A 20739-nucleotide genomic window follows, 5' to 3' on the forward strand; every position below is an offset into this window, starting at 1 on the left:
CTTTTTTTGTGGACAAAAGATAGGGTGGGGCAGCCACCGACTTTTGCACATCTCCCTTTTATCTGTGAGCAGTGAGGCTGAGGCTGCTAAACTAAAACACAAATGAAGGTCAATGGCGTGTTTCTTTGTAATTTTAGAGAAAGGTTGCCGTCTTAAATCCCGATTTGATTGTAAAATCATACAATGCTATATGTCAACTGAAGCCTAAAGCAACATTTGAGCAGTGGCACTGAGATCTTTGATTAAACAACAATTTTATGATCCTGTACTGGTCTTGCTGTTCAAATACGAAACAACATCAGTGCCAAGACTTGCATTGTCCACTATATTTAACATGAAACGGGAGATGAAAACGACAGTTGACAATGTCATAAAATCATGAAACAGCGTGCTGGCATTCGTTTACATTTAAAGCTACAGGAGGCATGCTGTTTGAAGCTATAAGAGTTCAGGCATGCTTTTTATTTCCGACAGCTCAAATGAGCACAAACAGAAACAAACATGATCTAATTCACACAACAAATTACTTTTTAAGTTACGCAGAGGAATTTAAAATGTATGATAGGATGCACTAGAACAAATCTAAAAAGACAAACATGAGAGACAAGTGTCTGTGAAGGTTCTCAGTCATCCAGGTCATTGTAGTCAACATCAGAGACAAGTGTAAGGGACTGCTATGACCTTGAAAGTAATGAGCCATGCACAGCATGGGGTAGTTAACAGGGGCTTTTCACAGTGATGCCGACGCACGTGTCAGTCACAAACAGAGAAATGAGATATGAAATATGCAGGTGACGCAAAGTCCCAAATCCAACCCCTCACCTGTACGGACAATTTAACAACTGCACAGTCAAAATAACATCTCTTGATGAGGTGATAAGGTCTTGTGCTGCTGAAAAAAGAGGCCAGATTTTAATCTGTGTACCACAGAACATGAAGAAAACAGCTTTGCAAATCAAAAACGTGAATCTTAATCCCCAGTAAACTCAAAACACAGAGACAGGGGCCCTTATGGAATGGAAAGAAGAACAAAGTGAATATCAGCAGTCGATCATCAGGCAGACAGGCCATCAAACTTCACTCAAAGCTATTTGTGAAGCTCAAGTTCAAACTCTTTATATGTACTATTGGAGCTGTTGCCATGGAAATTACACAAATACTGAGCCTACACCATGTCCGCTACACTTACCTTGTGTATTTTATACTAATTGACTCGCTTACATTTATATAGATATTTATTAGCAAAAATATGAATTTATATTTGGACAACATTTGCTTTTCTCTTCATTCCAAAAACACATCTTCTCAAATATAAATATGCCTTTGCCCGACTGAACACATATTAAGCAAATACTTAGGCAAGAAGATCTTGCAAAAAGTACACAAGAAAGACCAGACGAACCTTTTCTTCTTTTTGTGCTGGAAAAGTAACCGTCTATGTTTACACCTTTACCTTAAATCCCTTTCAACTTCACCTTCTGTGTCATTTTCAAAGTCATACAGACACCTGTCTAAGCATCCTTAACTATATGATTAACAAGTACAGCATGATCAAAGGGCTCACTTAGCAATCTTAATTGGTGAGCTTTTATCTATCAACAAAATACGGCAGCCCAGAAGATACAGTGAGCGCTGGTATGTCACTGAGGACATTGGGTGATTGATGGGTCGATTCAAGGCTGCAGTAGATTTACAAGGCTTTATATAACGTGACTGTTCTAAAATTATAATCAGAAGACATGTTTGGATAGTTTCACTATTTAAAAATGTGATAGGCTGTGGAGTGCCAACTGACAACTGAATGAGCAATTTGTGAGTTCTTTAAATACCTTTTTGTTCACACCTTGTATTTCTCATTGCAGGCTTTAGGTCAAGTATGGAGGTGTGAGTGAGCAGGAGAGTATGTAGAGAAAATCTGGATTTACAAGTTATTTGACTTTGTGTACTTCTGTGACTGTCATAGACAGTTTTGTTCTTATGTGTTTTATGTGAGATTCCCAACTTAATAGCAATCAAAGACACATATAATCTTTTTGTTTTCCAATTTCAGCATAATTTATGCTGAATTTACCATTAAAAATTATTGGTTGATTCTCAAATGTTATGAATTTTATTTTATTTAAATTCAATGACAACATATTCTTTGCAAATAATTTATTGAATAATTTTTTTTTACCGCATTTTGATTTTCCTTGCTTTCCTTTCCAATACTATAATTAGCAAACAAAATCCATTTTAAATTTATAAATACCTACATAAATAATTTATATACAACATAAAAAGTAAAGGACCACGTACAGAACCATGTGGAACACCACATGTGACACTTACTGGTTGTGACCTTGTATTATTTACATAGACATATTAATACTGATCTTCTAAACAACTGCTTAACAAACTATCTGCTGTCCCTTATTCCATACATTTCTAACCTTTTCAATAATAATCTGTGGTCAGGGATGTCAAATGCCTTGTGTAAGTCCAGAAATACCACAACTGCATGTAAGACTATTTGTTCCCAAACTAAACTTATGTACTTATAAACAGTCTGGACTAGATGTCTCTATTAGGATGAAAATTATAGAGAAGGCTCTTGAATGAGCTCAGGCGGGATGGGTCGCTAGGATCTTTTTCCTTGTAGTCATACAGACGAAAAATATAGAGGCATCAGTGGAGAACATGAAGTACAAAGTAACAAGAAGCATGGTTTTACTTAGAGAGAACACCCCCTAAAAATCTTAAAAACTTTTTTGTACAACCAAGGACATTTTATCATTAAATATTGTTTATACACAGTATTTTTTTTCAGGTTCTACATTACAAGTCTGATGTGTTGACCTTATGTCCTGCAAGTGCTTAACAAGATTTAGGATGAGACATAGTGCATAATCTTAATCAGGTGGCACGCGTCTGAATTTTTACTGGATCAATTTGCACAATGAACACATGCAAGGTACAACGACTCACATTCAGGTGTGCAGAACCCAGGCATCATGCATGCTGACAGGAACAAACACAGAAATGCATACATGGATAAAGCAATCGAAACAAACAATCAAAACATCTCACTACACAAGCTTGTACATATTCTGATATACCTGATCTGGCACACGGCATGGCCACAGTGGAAAAAGGATAATCTTACCTGTGTGGAGATTTACGGGGTCAATTTTCAGACTGATCACCTCGCTTTGAGCCCGATAAACCTGGTAATCAAATCCTCATGGGCCACCAAACACCTAATCCAGCACTAAAAATACCACATGCTGTTAGCAATTCAGAACAGAAAGTAGCTATTTATAAAACGAAGTCTGCACCATGCCAAAAGCAACAGACAATTATACACAGGAATCACACTGAGAGGAAACAATTCAGTGGCTGCCACTATGGCCAATGAGGGCAGACATAGAAGACTTATCGTTGTACCTACTGGTCAAATTTCAACCATGGCTGTACAGTCTATTTTTGGTCTTGTCCTTTTTGTCATGCATGCAAACAAACATGAAGCTGTCAAAATGATTACACATAAAGGAAGAAACTCTCAGCCACTCTCTGAGCAGGATTCTGCCAGAGGCAGCTGTCTGCCATAACTGGTTGGTAGACGAGCAGAAGCAACAATAAACACAAATAATAAACAGAGCAAAACACAAACCACACAAGACAGAAGACAGACTTCAATAATGTGCAAAAGCAGCATGTAAAGACATGGGAATGGAGAAGTGCTCAGCACCTCATGGGAAGCATTCAGCAGTCTAAAGGCTTTTACACGCCAGGCGCACAAACATGTGTGAATGTTTTGTGTGCTAAAAATATTTTTCAGACTCTTCCACTCTTAATGCAGCTGTTCAAATCAACCGTGTAATTTTGCTGGACGAATCAGACACACAGCTATACGTTGCTCTGGATCAATCGTCTCTCTGAAATGATTTCTCTGCCTCCTCAGATGTCCTAACCCTGCCAACAAAAGATCAAACTTCCCCATTGAAATGCTAAAATATGTACAAAAGTGGTCATGATACAGCTTTAACTCCTAGATCAAACCATGAAATTCTCCCTGCTCCTGCCTTCTCTTGAAAATTGTATGAACCCAGAATATCAGGTTCTTCCTTTTCTTGTTTAGAAACATCAGGACCGGCTCATCACTGCTTGATGTCGACGCAATATCTTTTTTTTTTTTCCACAGTGCATATTTTGAGGACAAATTTTTCACAAAAACACAAGCCTTTGGTGTGGATTTACAAGTTTGCATCCAAAAAACTGGGAATTTCTCGTCATCTTTTTTTGTAACGTGCTCTGTAATGGCCTTAAGGCCTCTGGCTCCGTCTTTCCTTTTGTAATTATTAAGGCGCTAATAAAATAAAGCAAATATGGGAAAATTGCAGGAGCTCTCTTTCTATTCCCTGTTAGTGCTCATTTCTTTTTTGTGCATATGGATATCAATAAAAGAAGATTTTTAAACTTTTACAGCTAAAGGATGAGCACGGTTCTTTCTATCTGTTTAACAAGTGTGTACATAAATGGATGTGGGTGTGAGCAATAAGGGCATTGCACTCATACACACACACAGGCTGGACCGGTTTCTCTGACCAAACCATGTTGAGTGTAAAGATGAGGCATCAATATTTCCATTACCAAATTAAATGGCTTATAAATAATTTTTAAACAATTACACAGTATGTTACCAGATGTTTTGACTTGTAAAAAACTAAGAAATTCAAAAGGACAATTTTTGTAGACCTAATTTATTTATTTATTTATTTTTTATGTGTATTTGGTTCAGGGCAAGAAGATGTGCAATAAATATGATTTGCTGGAGCATGAAAATAACAAAGAACTCTGGAGTGCAAAAAGTAGGGCAGCTAGAACTTGTTCTAGAAGACACCAATCCTTTGCAAGTGGCAAATGATCCAGCATTAATTAGCTAATTATTTAGTCTCAGTATAGTGCCAAGAGGATGGCATGTCATCCTAAATCAAGCCTTTAAAGTCTGTCTAACGAGATAGATGCAAAACTCTTTTCTGACTTGTCTTTGGTCGTCTAATTAATTAAAACAGGATAGAGGACTGACAATGCTTCTTAGTATAATACGGTCTTCCCAGTAACTGTTAATCCAGGAGTACTGCCAAAGTTTGTGACTGGATGGCGAGTCACTGACTTAGGGGAGTGCTTGTGAAGCCGTAAAGCTCAGCAATGTACAGGAAATGAGAACGTAGACGTCACGTACTTCCTGGATTAAGCTTTGCCACATGCTTAAAGTGTCTCTCTTTCACACACACACAGACACTGTGACACAGAAGCATTCGAGAGAGACTGAGCTGGCTCCAGTCCATTGACACAATGCAGGTTACCAGCTCCTGTCTGACACAGAACTGCTAATGGACTCCTGGGTGCTGCTTAACGTCTCATGAACACAGCAGTTTCATTGAAGGAAACAACTCATCACTAATTTGACAGCACAATAAGTCAAAAGGTGCAGATTTTGTCATTAAGCTATGATACCCAGAAATACTTTTAAGAAAAGGTCACTATATTATTCAAATAATGTTTTCATAGATATTATTTTCACAACTGGTAATGTTAGCATATCAGTGACATTGAACCCATAGTCCATACGGATTTATCCGGGTCTGGGATTGTGCTCATACAGGCCTTGCATGAACTTTTCCCATGGCTAACTGGCTGAGTTCCTCCACTGCAGCTGAGAAAGGTCAAAAGGCATTGGCACGCCCACACTCTCTGATTTAGTTTTCAAAAACTAAAGAATGAAGATTATAACAGAGATAGAACAGCAGTTCTATGGCATGGCTGTTAAAAAAATTACTAGCTTTTGTTAGTTTTTCATAAACATTTTAATAGATCCATTATTGGCTCTCTGTCTTTGCCAGGAAGCTTGGAGTCGGGCAAGATGCTGAAAGAAATAATGCCTGTCATACAGGACTTAAGGCATCTCGTCAACTTGTTCTTTGCACGGTGGCTGGAAGCCCTCATTCTGCTAATCCTATAGATAGGGCTCTTGACATAGTAGCATGTCAACAACACTCATCACTCCTCCTTTGCCTTAAGGGACCATGACAGTGTCGGTATTTGAACTGTTTCCAAGACAGACAACAACAACATTTTGCAGATGCTGCAGTTGTAAATGCACAGCCCAGTGATTAATGGGGGTTTTTGTATTTTTTTTTCTTTTTACTTTTGAATGCAGTATCAATAGTTTTCCAGCAGTAATTTATTTGTAATAACAATGTAATTACAATGTCATTATACAAGCTAAGAAGCATCAAAATCTGCTCTGATGTTCCTTCATACACAGGCACAGTCAAGTGTTTCCATTTCTGTTACACGTTCTATAAAAATAACTAGCACACAACTAACCCGCATGGGTTTGCACGTGTGCTTGAATACCGTATGTGAATTACTGACATTATCCCACCTCCGAAGTGTGTCAACTCCAGCTATCTACCGCTTTGCACAAGGTGACGGAACAGAGCGAACGCTAAACATCATTTAGTACAACAGCGCATTTCTCAGACCTAATAAAAACATACACACACGTCTTTCACCTACAGGAATAGCACACATATCCCTCATCGTAAACCTTTAAAAGCTGTGATCTGACATAAACACCATGGAATGTCCTCAGTGTAATCTTTATAACAAGGCTCCATGCAGACACTTACACACTAATGTGCACAGCCAAATGCAGCCATTTGGATACAGCTACTTTCTACCCAACAAGGACATGCGCCATAACAAGAGGTGACAGCACACTGTCCAACCACGTGCATCTCTGTTTATGTCTTTATAAGGAAGGGCCAGAGCCATACTTAAAAGAGGCAGTAATTTTAGTAAACAAAGAAAAAAGAAACAGTGGAGTGAGTAATATTTAGATGAAAAAGAAGAAAAGAGAGATGTGGAGAGAGGACTGAAGGATAATCGTATGAGTAAAGTCAGACATACTAATGGCTGAGACCTGCTATCATATTATTAAAAGAAATGTGACCACAGCCCTGAAGGCAAGAGTACCCTTCCAGGACACTTTACACTGTAAACTAACTCGGCATGAAGAAGGCCCACACAGCCTCAGCTCTTGCTGACTGCTGCCCAGATGAATATTAATCCTTGGAAAAAACCCACACACGTGCATAAACGTAATACGGTAAGATCAGACTCTAATACGGTGTCTACTTACAGCAACTTAGAAGCTTGGTGCTGACTGACCTCAAGTACATGCACATACTATTAGATGCACATTATTGTGATGGGAAACAAAAGCTTGCTGTGGTTCAGTGATAGTCTGCCTAATATTTTGACTGCTGCTCACACGGCTTGCAGCACAGGCTGCATGTGAACTCTGTGTCTCACACTGATGAAAGCACTGACATCACTGATGTCAGCTGTAAAATACTTGTAGTTGTTAGTTTATGTTTATTTATTTACCCTTTACTGGACCTGCTTAAGTGATGACAACCAAACAGCTTTTTTATTGGTATTAAACTGTATAATTTAACTGGAGAACACAAATAGGACAACCAGTTCTAAATCTGTAAGTAGGTCAAGAAGCAGTCAATTAGAAGTGATTCACATAATTGCAAAGACCAGAAACTGCTTTCAAAATGTACCAACAAGCATCCCCGTGGCCTTAATGTGCAGATTTTTGTGGCAGGGCAGAAAAAGGTCAGCGTGAAGATGCACTCCAACGCTCCACTGTAGCACAGGTACAACAGCACAGAAATGTCTAGCGAGGCACTGAAATGCACAGTGGGTTCAAGTGTGTGTGGGTGGGGACGTTGGCTGCTACAAAGCAGCGTGGGCTGCACTGGCAGCAGTGCAGCATGTTTCTGTGCCATAGATTGCTCTGCACTGCAGTGGTTGTGTGTGCACGTGAGAAACAGCGCACATGTCAGAGGATTACAGATGAGCCCATCCACATCCCCCTCCAAAGGATCCTCCTCCCATACAGAAACTACACCCCTTCCCGTACTAATGCAGCCATCATTTCAATCTCTTTGTCAAGTGAACATCCAGTCCTCAATCTTCCCCCAAAACAGCAGCATTTATCCAACATAATAAGCACTTCATCCTCTCAAAGCAAAAGACTAGCCAGCAAGATGACACAGTACAGATTACACTCAGTCCACAAAACTGATGCCTAAAGGAGAAGGAAACTTCCATTTTGGGACAAAATGGGATGAAACTTCAATACCCGCTGTTAACCTCTCATCCTCCACTTCATTTAAAACTGAAATGACCTTTCTGACTCTCCACCCATTAGTGTGGCTGCTTTTATCCTAATATAAAGCTCTGTACCTGGATAATGAGCAGTGGAGGTGACAGATATGCAGGGTTGTGGGGAGGCTGATGAATCAGAAGATGGTCTCTAAGTGGGTGCTGATTGTAAGCCTGGCGCTGGTCCAAAGGGGGTCTACAGAATACCTGGGGCCCATGGAGGTAGAAAAAAGGAGATCTAAGTGATGTACAACAGAAAGCTTATTATACCCTCCCAATCTTTAACAGTTAGCCAGATAACATCTGTAACAATCAATGAATATAAAGAAATAAAAATATATGTAGGGGGGTTAACAGGTTAATATATAGGGATGTAAACAGGAAACAGATCCTCTCTAGAATGACCACAAACTGAACAGGAAGCTATGTATAGCAATCCTGTGGCTCTTTTACACTCGTAACTTCATCTTTCCTGCAAATATTTTGTTAGAATATGAACTAGCGTCACTTTTGCAAGTACACTTTGCTGAATTTAACCATGGAGCTACATGCTGTTTACTGCATTTTGCTATTAAAAATAAATGCTTCATAAATAAGGTTAAAGACAGTTTGTTAGGTTAACCAGACTGACGTCTGGCAACTGTTAATGTCAGATATAAGGAGGAATCAAAAAGTTGTGACTCCAAAAAATAGTAAGAAATGTACCTGATTTAAATTTGGTCGACATCTCCTTTGAGGTCTTACAGAAATGGTGCCATTTTCAGATACACCATTCAAAGTTGAGTCTTGACTATTTGCATGTCTGTGATTTCACCACAAACCTCAAAATATGGTGGAGCTGGCTCCCAATCTACACCCCATCTTTGTGTCTGCTTTGTCCAGGCCTGAAGGCTAAGCCTATCTGCCCTAATTTCTTCATAAGGCTTAATTGTCTTTACCCAAAATAGAAATAAGTTTTCTATTTTGATACAGCAGAAGTGATCCAGTGCACATTACAGATGCATAAGCCCAAGTAATACGAATGAGCCTTCCTCTATCTTAAAACAGCAGCATCAAACTGAATGTACATTCCCAAACAGGTTGGGGATGCACATGAACATAACTGTAATTTTGCATCTTAATCAAAGATAATGATGTGCTTTACTATTTGATTCATTTTTTTGAGCTTTTCTAAAAATGTTAATTCAAAAATGCATGGATTCAAACATTAATTATATTTTAGCATTAAAAATGTCATTTTGATTAAAGAGCCTGTGCATACCTGTGGATTAACCATTATAGAAACATGCAATTTCTTTGGTAATTATCTGTATTGTTAATTAATTTATAAGTTTAGTTTATTAATTTACCTCCTGCAGGACCTGACATCCACATATGTGGACATCACATGGGTTTGTCTAGCCCAAAATACTAAATTCTGCTCAACAAGGGCCTGATATCCCTTACGAGCAATGTTCCCTCTAATTTTTCATGTGTCGGAGCGAACACACAAACTCCCTGAGCGGTCCCTTGGACCACTGTGAGCAACATTAGACGTGTGCACTGTGGTCACGCCAGCATCAGATCCATCCAAGTTACATGGTTTATTAAAATAATCAAATTACAGCATTTATGTTAGACTATTTTTTAATTAACTGCTTTAGCCCACTTACAATGAAATTTTTAAAAAGTCTTGTTCATGACTTGTGTCGTATGTTAACACTATTGCAAGTAAAAAATAACTTGAACTCCTTTTTTTTAAATAAAGCTCTGACTTGTATTACGAGTATGAGTCTGTGGTCTGTGAGAGAGTCTGTAACTGCAAAATACAGAATATAATGACCAATGTTGGGCAATTAATTATATAGTTACTTCTTCAAAAAAGTAACTGAGTTTTGCAAACAACAAAGTTTTTTGCAGCTGTTTACCTACAAATGCAGCCAAGGCAGTTTTTAAATAAACATTTCAAACTATTTACAGAACAATCAGCTGTTCTGCATCAAATCTGATGCCACACAAATTATTTGTGCCACTCCAAAAATTTCTTTCTGTCCACTATGAGATAAAGGAGAACAACAGCCTGATACCTGCAGGCCTGACAACAGGAGATGTATCACTCCTGTAACACCTGTAACATTCAGCAGTCACCTCATTGTTCTGACACACACAACAAAACTATTGACTACACTACACACTAACTACACAAGACAACACACTAACTTTAGACTCCAAACATGCTAAATGTCGCAAATCTCACACATCTCAAAACACCGCCGTAACTTCCCTCTTCCTAAACAACTAAATGCCATGTTGCCATATCATTTTTTTGATTGGTCGACATGGTGCATTTTTCCACCAATAGGAAAGGCTGCGGGTTTTTGGTTTTGTTTTTGCTCACAGGCGGAGTGCTTTCCAGTGCTCTCCTTATAAAACTTCGTTTTACCGTTTCTCCACACAGTAAATACAAACAATGATAGTATTCAGGAAAAAAAAACAAACATTGCAAACGTGGCTTCACTCCACATCAGCCGCTTTCCTAGTTAAAACACCCGTGTCGACACATAAGGACGCTGTCATAGCCTGTCAACGACGCTGATTAGCTGCATATATACGAATGTGAATCGCATCATTGGCTGGAGCAGCCAGTCACCAGTCACTTACTGACTCACACTTCAAAACAGAATGAATTGTTAACGTATTTATTTTAATTTCAATACAGGTTAGATTTTTTTGTGCGCATGCAGGACATTCTGCCACTGCTCTATCGAAAATTAAAACAAATGCCCTCATATGTGGATATCCGGCCCTTGTAGAGCAAAATCAGGTAAAAGATAATTCTTTGTTTTTACATTCATCAGGTCCCAATCAGCCCAAATAGCAAAGAGAAATTAAAAATACATGCCACGAAAGACTTTGGGTCTTTTGAGGGTAAATTAATACATTAATACATTTATTTTTATGATAAATGTATTCATTTATGAATTTTTCTAAGACACATTTAATCACTCTATTATACGGGCTCATTAATATTTGACTCATTTTATAAACCAAAGTACTATTGGACAACATTTCATTTTATTTTCTTGATAATGAAAGGGCATCCTCCTCGTACAACCTTAACACAAACAGATAATGAGTAACTTCACAAATTGTATTTTATGTAGATCCTATGACTTAGTACCAAATAGTTTTTGACAGCATCCTGTGCTTTCATGAGGAAGTATAGATGGATGAAAGAAGAAAATGGTATAAAAGTTTCTCAGATATATATATTCACAGTATAGGTTTGAGTCATCTGCAAATAAGTCCAAACTATTCATTACTATCACAAAAGACAGATCATCGCTAAAACAGGGACAAATCAATGAACGAAAAACCAACAAACAACACACTGCACTACAGTGAGGCTGCATGGCTATGTTATACTGTGAGGTGCATTTTGGATCCACTTGTCCCAAATATTTCTATCCTGACATAAGCAATCTCTGCCAGGATAACAATGACAACAACTGAATGGCTTGATGAGTATAAAAATAATGTCAATTAGATGTTACTGTCTATGCAGTGACCAAGCCATAACCCACCTCAATGAGAGATTTTGGATCAGTGTATTAGACTAGGCTCTTTATCACCACAATCATCATTAGAAGTACCAAATGAGGTACTTTTGGAAGAAAGGTGTTCCATTACTCCATTGATTTTTCTAAATGTGAAGTGCACTGAAGGTGGTTTGAAGGGTTTAAAGGTTCTGAAGGGTTTATTTGAAAATGGCACCATTTCTGTAGGTTCACACAAAAAAGACCTCAAGAAGGGGTTTCTTTCCATTTGTCACCCATCTATAGTCCGAGGTACGAAGTAGCCTCCGGATATTTGCTCAGCATGTAGCCTTTGAAAGAGACCTGTAAGAGCTCAGCCAAATTATGCACATCTATTTTCAATTGTGGCTGCGCGGTGGGCGCCAGGGTGGAGCCTAGATACATAGCGATTCCTATCACTTGGCAAGAACATTTAGATCCATACCTATGTACTGAACACAGGAGGCAAAATGCCTGATCTGTATCTGCCAGTCCAAAACATACATCCAAAACTCTATCATGCCTTGACTAGTTAATACAAAACCTAAGATTTAGTCAGACAGAGAGAGATAGAAACTTAGCCTGAGGAAGCAGAAGAGGAAACACGAGGCAGAAAGTCCAGAGAGAGAGAGTCTAGTGTTTGTTGCACACCAATGAGAGTCGTTGCTCAGCTGAAGCAAAAACACCTTTTTCCTGCTTTAGTGTGCTTCAAGAACAGTGCCTGCTGGTCTACGTGCAATAGCAAAAAACGACACGAGCACCACTTCAGAATTATCACACACTCTGCATATGCTACTAAAAAAGTCACCTGGGTCAAAATAAAACTCAGCCACAAAGAGACGCAAAACAAATCCCCAAAAATAGAATCTGCTGCTTCCATGTCTTAAACCTCATCTACTATTACAATGTTTCTGCTATTAAGGACTTGTTAAAGCCATAAAACTGCATTCTGTATGAGTCAGTGACAAATTAGAAGTCAAACGAGTCATTCTGCTCAGCATGATGAGCACACTATGTCCCTGAAGCCACAGTGCACACTCATAGAGGCAGACAAGGAAAAGTGCATTGCGTGAATGCATGTTTGTGTACACGTACATTCAATTCAATTTATTTATATAGCACCAAATCACAACAACAGTTGCCTCAAGGCACTTTATATGTACATGCACACAAATGCACTCAGTGCAGTTGGGAAGATTTCAGAAAACGTGGGATGCCTAACTAATCAGGTGCAAGACAATGGCTTAAAAACAGAGGCAGTTTTCATGGTGCTCAGGTCTTGCGTGTGCCAAGTTGGACCCTCACGCGAAGAAACTTGAACCTGTATTGGCAAATATAGATAAAACAATAACTGGAATAGATGGGGAGCTCTGATTTGTTGAGAGGGAGAAAAGTCCCGGGAACAGAGAGATGAGAGGCAGAGGGGCTGACAATGTGTGGAGATACTTGTGGGAGTGAGACACCAGATGACCACGGCTGGCATTGCCAGCCACTGCTTCGGCAGTCCACTGACAGTGAGAACACAGGTTAAATATAAACTCTGTAATCCCCCCAACAAAAGGGCACTTAATGAGTCTGCCTGAATGGCAGGGTGGGAGCTACAGAGAGTGAGGTGGAAACAGGAATGCAGCTGGCATTTGTTCAACATTATACCACAACTACTCGGAGCGGGTCGGTCGCGCACTGAACAGAACCGCTTTCGTCCTCTCAATGACAAATATCTCGCTCTATTTCTCTGTCCAACTGGTTTCCCTGGCATGGGCCAGGGATCTGTCCTCACGCTGAACCTCCCAGGAACACGCTTGCCATTTTCAAACTGGGCTCACAGCAACTAAGCAGAAAAAAATTAAGATGGTGGGGAGATTATCGCCAATCTCGGGATTAAAACTCGTCACACCTTCCATGACTGAGAGATGATGACCGACTGCTAAGTGGCAGCCATAAACAGGAACGATAGCCCAGCTTGAAACGAGTAAGCGCCTAAATTATTCAAGAAGGTCAAAGAAGCACTGGTGGTTCTAGGACTCAGCCATTCTTAGATATGTGGGCCTAGCAGCAGCGCAGTGTCGCTTTCTCTCTATAACGACACCATTTAGTGTCAAGCGTCTATTTCACCCTGTGCTGGTGAAAAGCTGTGGACTACGCTATGCTTTACACCTTGAGGCAATAGGGCAGCGTTTCAAAGGTTTTCTGACACAGTGTAATACTAATACTCTGTGACTCTCATTAAAACAATCCTACAAATGCTTGCTGGGCAGGTAGCCTCACTGTGGTGACAACAGCCTAATAGAAGTAAGGTATGTGGGATGTCTCCATAACAACTCAAAGTGTAAAGCCTTATGCATGTAAAGCTAATTTTGGCTGCTCCTTTATTCACTGCCACAGCAGGTAGTGCCACATACCTTATTTGGCAATTTTTTAATGCCGGATGCCCTTCCTGATGCAACCCCAAAAGAGATTAGTGTCTCCTCCAAAGACTGAACCAGTAAGCTTTTGATTATTAGGCAAATGTGTAAATTTCTACAGTGTGCATACAAATGATGAAAACTGCCCAAACAAGTTAAATCAGGTCATAAATATAGATCCCATTTTTTAAAGCTCACAGCTAGCTCTACCGCAGGAAACACTCCATCGGATATGTGTGTAACAAGATCCTCCAGATCAGAGGTTTGCCAAATTAACAGGAGCTGAGTGACAGTGAGATTAACTTCGAAAAACCGCATGCGTTTAAGGAATCTCTGTATGAGACGTCAGGCAAACCGAATGAGCATCACAAGGGTAAGGCTTGTGAGAAATGCCTCTGATGTAATCAAAAACTGGAATAGAAAGGTTACGCACTGTGGTTTTTATGCAAAAGCTATAAATGACTTTTAAAGGGTTACTAAAGCTGTTTGAATATAGTTCCAAACAAATAATAGTTCAAGCAAAGCTAGTTCCAAAAAAGTAGCATGTCACAAGTTGTCTGGCAGGATATACCAGAATCATTCAACTTACCATTTTAAAAAAATATATTTTTACTTGACCTGTTACTTTGCATAAACAGCCTCTGCACATGATCTCACTCAGGTCCTAGTCATTTTGCAGAGACTTTTCACATTTTCGGCTTTCTGTGGACAGAAAGTAGAACACAGCAGCCAAGTGTAATGTGCATTTCAAGCACATAATACAAGCAATGGTCCTGAAACACATAGTACAGACTACAAACCCATAGCAGTGGAACCCTGAAGACATGGGACAAAGATGTAAGAGTAGAAACTAAATACAGATTAAATGATTAATTATTGTGCAGTAAATCTGACTGGGGGGAAAGAAAAAAGAAAGTTTAAACATGTCTGGGTCAAGCGTGCACGCAAGCACTGTGGGAGATGAAAACGAGAAGTCTCTGTGAAATGTATGGCTCCGAAATTTATTTTCAGTCCGATGACAGCTTGTCATCATCCATCCAACCACCTGACTGCAGTTTCCAGAGGCACTATCCAGCTCAGGGGAGGCCAGCCATCCCAGCCAATGTCCCCACTCAGGCAGGGGAATCCCTGTATCATGTTTTAGATGCGGCTTACAACGATACCTAAGCTTTTAGTGAGTCCTCAGAGGTTTCCAGAGGTAATGTAAGGTGATGTAAAGAAGTCCATGCTCATAGGCATAACGTGAATGGGAGGATACCAAAAACAGAAGAAGAAGAAAATATATAGTCTAAGCAGACCTGAAGAATTAGTTGTTAAAAGCAAACAAAAGGCAAGCATAATAGAAATACTCGTTAGAAAGTAGCAGTGTTGGGGAGTAACGGAATACATGTACCGCCGTTACGTATTTAAAATACAAAATATGAGTAACTGTATTCCGTTACAGTTACCGTTTAAAAAAGTGGTATTCAGAATACAGTTACTTTGTTGAAATAAATGGATTACACTGCGGTACTTTCCTGTTTGATATTGTCGCGGGTCAGGACTGTTTGGGTTTTGTTTGACAGCTACGTTCTGTTGTTCCAGGCGGCAGCGTTACGGTTGCCATGGTTACAGGGCGACGCTCTCTCTCTCTCTGCGACTGTGTGTTTCCTGGGTGAGAGAGCGCCTTTTTGTTGTTGTTGTTGTTGTTGTGCTAAGCTAACAGGCAGAATGCTACAAGCATAGCTCTAAAGAATGTAGCCTCATGGGCAGTGTAGTCCGTGTTGCAGGGAGAATGGACTGCCATACACGTTATGGGTCTGTGAGGGCGAGGAGGGAGAAAAAGGGGAGTGGAAAGGTACGAGTTGTCATCGAGGAAAAACGGCAGCTGGAAGCATGTAAATATAATAATAACCACTTCAGCCAAGAAGAGAGCCTGACGAGCCCAGTTGTAAGTAAGCTATTAAGACTCGACTGTACACCGTGTTCGTGTTTTCCTCCGAAACAATAAGTTCCGTTGGAGCAGCCTTTCAACGCCTCTCTCTGTCTCTCGCAAGAAAAGTTGACCCACACAACAAAGTAAAGCTATTTTTCGGCTACCAGCCGACAGGGACCCCGCCGTTTTAGTCAGAGGTCCCTTTACTACAGTTCGAAGTCGCTGACCTTCAGTAACAGTAATAAATCACACAGCAATAGTACATTCACGTTGTTGTAAAAAGCATGATAATATATTAAGTAATCCAAAGTATTCAGAATACGTTACTGTCATTGAGTAACGTAACGGAATACGTTACAGAATACATTTTGGGGCATGTAATCTGTATTCTGTAATGGAATACATTTTAAAAGTAACCTTCCCAACACTGGAAAGTAGTGAAACTTTCAATGTGTGACTGATTTATTGGACTATAACAGAGAAACAGTAAATGTATCTAAAGTGTAAAACTGCACAATTTTTTTTAATTAATCATTATTTGCAGCCCTATTTTATATGGAAGAGGATTAGGGCCACCGAAAGAAAAAAAAGTGGGCACAAATTTTTTTTTCTTCTTTTCCATTCTGAGAAAAAAGTCAGAATTGTGACTTTACCCACTCCATGACATGCTGGTCAGTCACAGGAGCACGTTCAGCAAGAGACTGAGATTACCAAAAAGCACCACTGAACGACACAGGAAATCATTCCTGCCTGTGGCCATCTCTCTGTACAACTCATCCACTTAACACGCTGTATACTGCAATAGCTACACCCTTTTTGCACATGCTCTTCTTTCTTATTCAGCTATTTATCAATAAGTGACTTATATGTGTATAGATAGATATGCATGTATATATTGTATATATTGTGTCTATTTCTTACTTGGTGTATTGTCTGTCTTTGTTACTGTTTATACTGGAGCACTGTAACCAAAATAATTTCCCCTAGGGATCAATAAAGTATTCTGATTCTGATTTAATCTCAGAATTCTGACTTTTTTCTCAGAATTCTGGTAAAGAAGGAAAAAAAAGACGTGCCCACTTTTTTATTCCAGTGGCCCTAATCCTCTTCTGTAATTTTATACAGCTGGCACATGAGGAATGCTAGGTTGCTATTTTACTTGCTATATTTCCTGTTTTATATGTTTAAGATATATTCAGATTTAAGATAGGATAACACACTTAAGGCCAGAAGAAACCGAATGCAATACCTGACTCTAAGTCAAAATATTTTGCAAACTTAATATTAAAATGTAATTTTTAAATAACAGTCAATAGACATTTTGTTTACCAGCCAAAAACACACTTTAAATCTTAGCTGAAAAAACAACAATAAAGTGCTTTTTCACTGCTTTGGCTATGTCACTGTGGTGTTTGTACTTGTGTGGGCTGTTTTATTCACTACAAAACAATTCACAGTGCTGCAAAAAAGTATTTCACCCCTTCCTGATTTCTTACCGTTTGTGTACATTTGTCCTACTTAAATGTTTCAGATCATCAAACAAAAATATAGTCAGAAATTTGCTGCTGCCCGATGACTCATCCAGGATGAGTAACTGATGGAACCATGAATTCTGCTCTCTGCCAGAAAATCCTGAAGGAGAATGTGCGGCCATCTGTTCATAACCAGAAGCTTGAGTGAACAGCAGGACAGTGATCTGAAACACACCAGCAAGTCCACCTCGGAAATATAACAAATGTAAGTTTTTGAAGTGGTCTAGTTAAAGTCTGGACTGAAATCAGATTGAGATGCTTTGACTGCAGAGGCGGAGCCAGACATTTGAAACACCCGGGGCTTAGCCCAAAGAGTAGTATGCATGTGGGATTTTTTTTTTTTTTTTTTGGGGGGGGGGGGGTAGAAATGACTGAAAGATTAATAGGCTCTGTTCAAAAAAGAATGACTTCATATAGGGAAAAATATATATCACATGTGCAGGACACCTTAAACTAGTTTTTTAATTAAGCAGCAAGGCAGAACAAGGTCAGGGCTGTATCAAGACACGAGGACTAAACCCCAATTCAACCAGACCCAGAACTGATCCAGAATTAAAACAGGACTACAACAGTTCAAAATCAGGACTACTGAGGACTTAACCAAGACAGAACCAGAATCAGAACTAGATGATAGCACTAAAAATCATCATAGACCTGCACTACACTTATTTTTTAATTCTACCAAAGTCCACTATTTAGATTGAGAAAAGTTTATATAATTATTTAGCCTTGTTGTGCAAACAAGCCTGCAGAACTTAATAAATACAGAATTTGAAAAATAACAAACCTAAAAAGAAACACTAGGTACGAGATACATGAGGACCTATGATACGGTGATACTTTTGGCAAACGACCATTTGACTAACATGTGTGTCTCACCTGCTCTTGTTCATCTGTTCTGTCCTCATTCTCCTCTCTCTCCCTCTTTGTGCTGACAATCATCAAATATACAGTTGAAACCAGATATTTACTCTTCAGATAAAAACACTTTTTTAATTGTAACATCAAATCAGACTAAATGTTTATTGTTTTAGATTGATAAATATAAAAACATATTTGTTAACTTTAAGAGTAAAGAGAGAAACTATCTGTATTTCTTAATTGCAAATGGCACCAAATTGTATTCAAACTTGAGCCACATTTATGGAGCTCCACAGTTCTTTTCCTGGTGTTTTGGTTGACATCTCTTGATGTTCCCATGTCAAAGAAACAGGCTCTGTGTTTTGCCTTATATGCATCCACAGCTGTGCCACCAATTTACTCACATGGACTCTACTAACCTATCAGAAGCTTCTTCAGCTCAGAATGGAATCGTCTGGAGTTTTCTTATTAATTAACAATAAATTTAGTGTACATGTACTCCTAAATTTGATGAAAGTGATAAAAATAGCTCTGTCTCACTTTATTCTGAAATTTAACTAATTCAAAATATATTTCAATATTTATCTAAAACAAAAGTTTACTCTAAATTGATGTTGTACAGTAAAAATGTTTTATGTTTTCTCCCTAAAGTGTAAATATCTGGTTACAAATGTGAATATCCTGCTGTGTACTGAAATCCCTCTTGTTTTGCATAGAAATATACTGAACAACATACAAAGCATAATATATAAAATAACATTTACCTGAGTTTTTTCTTTGAAAGAACCCTCGAATGTCCATTCTTATGTTTCAGTACATAACTGAAACCGATTTAGTCAGGGAGGGTAAGAACTGAAAATATGAAATAAACACACGTAAGCTAAGACTCTAAAAAAAATAGCATTTGTTCGGCTTTTCATTTTGCCATTTGTTGATTCACTTGAAGAGCAAGTAACGTAATATTGGTCAAGTGATCAGTTTCATATCAATCTTTTGTGATGCACCGTCATATTTACATTATTTGTACGGTACGAATGATTTGCTTTGGTACCTGGTCAAACTTAAGCTCTCCTTAGTATGGCTGGCTCCGTCTCTCCAACAGCGCACTCACGGGCAGCAGCTGCCCCGCCCCCTCGCTCAGTCGCTTAGTGCCTGAGCTTGGATCATACCAATATCAGGGGGGGATTCACGCACAGTCGTAAATTCCCACAGTGTGCACTATGTGCTTCGAATATTGTGTGTACTTTTTGTTTTATACAGTTGTCAGCCAGGCATCTAACTATGAAAAAATTACACTCCAAAATACCCTGGGCTTCTGACAAAACTACCCGGGCTTAAGCCCCGTAAGCCACCCCCACGCTCCGCCCCTGTTTGACTGTAAACTGTGGAGAACCAGAAGACTCACACACATCCCCCCAATAATAATAATAATAATAATAATAATAATAATAATAATAATAATAATAATAATAATAATAATGTGCTGGTCCTCCATACCAGTGTGGCTGAATTAAAGTAATTCTACAAAGAATAGTGCGACAAAATTCCTCTACAGTAATGTGAAAGACTCGTTGCCAGTTATCACACATGCTTGATTGCAGGTCGTGGCACATCCAGTTATTAAGTTTAGGTGGCAGTTAGTTTTCTGCATAGCGCCAGGTAGGTTTTGAAGCTTTTATCTCTTAATCAATGAAATCATCACTTAAAAATTGTATTTTGTATTTAGTCATATTATCTTTGTCTAAAATTCAAATTAACTTGATATGAATCACTTAAATGTGACAAATATGTAAAAAAAAAAATTATGCATTAACAAAATTGTTAATGCATTTCACAGCACTGTATATATTTACAATACTGGAGCATAAGTATTATTGCATGGTGTCAAATGAGTGATTTCTTACTTACTTACTTTTAAGTGACGAATGGAAACTACATCTGTTTTAGATGCAGATGTGTTTTAAATCTGTTACAATGGCCAATGAGCAGAGTTGCATAACAGGTCATGAACTTGAGTTTGCAGTGTGGGGGTGAGGGGTGGCAGGCAGCCAGGCCCCAGACAGATATCAATAGACAAATCCTTTCCAGAGACACATCCACCCATGTTCTCTCTCCTTGTGTGTGTGTGTGTGTGTGTGTGTGTGTGAGAGAGAGAGAGAGAGAGCGAGATCACTTATGAACAGTGACAAAGAGAGAGAATGGGCACACCTTTTTAAAGTGTTTGCTTTCTGGAGCCCACTCTGTCT

The 20739-nt window shown here is 38.9% G+C and overlaps 1 long non-coding RNA gene across 2 annotated transcripts; it reads right to left on the reverse strand.

The window, feature by feature from the left end:
• Nucleotides 1–8327: 8327 nt before the first annotated feature.
• LOC143418595 (uncharacterized) lies at nucleotides 8328–19787 on the reverse strand. 2 transcript variants are annotated; one of them, XR_013098600.1, is made up of 3 exons: nucleotides 19545–19787; nucleotides 19258–19345; nucleotides 8328–8433 (listed from the first exon to the last, which is right to left on the reverse strand). It is a non-coding gene; the product is annotated as an uncharacterized LOC143418595 (long non-coding RNA). The 2 variants fall into 2 exon arrangements; XR_013098599.1 differs by lacking the exon at nucleotides 8328–8433 and adding an exon at nucleotides 18510–18563.
• Nucleotides 19788–20739: the final 952 nt, after the last annotated feature.

The sequence above is a fragment of the Maylandia zebra genome, linkage group LG5 (genome assembly GCF_041146795.1).
Source record: "Maylandia zebra isolate NMK-2024a linkage group LG5, Mzebra_GT3a, whole genome shotgun sequence".
Taxonomy (NCBI): Eukaryota; Metazoa; Chordata; class Actinopteri; order Cichliformes; family Cichlidae; genus Maylandia; species Maylandia zebra.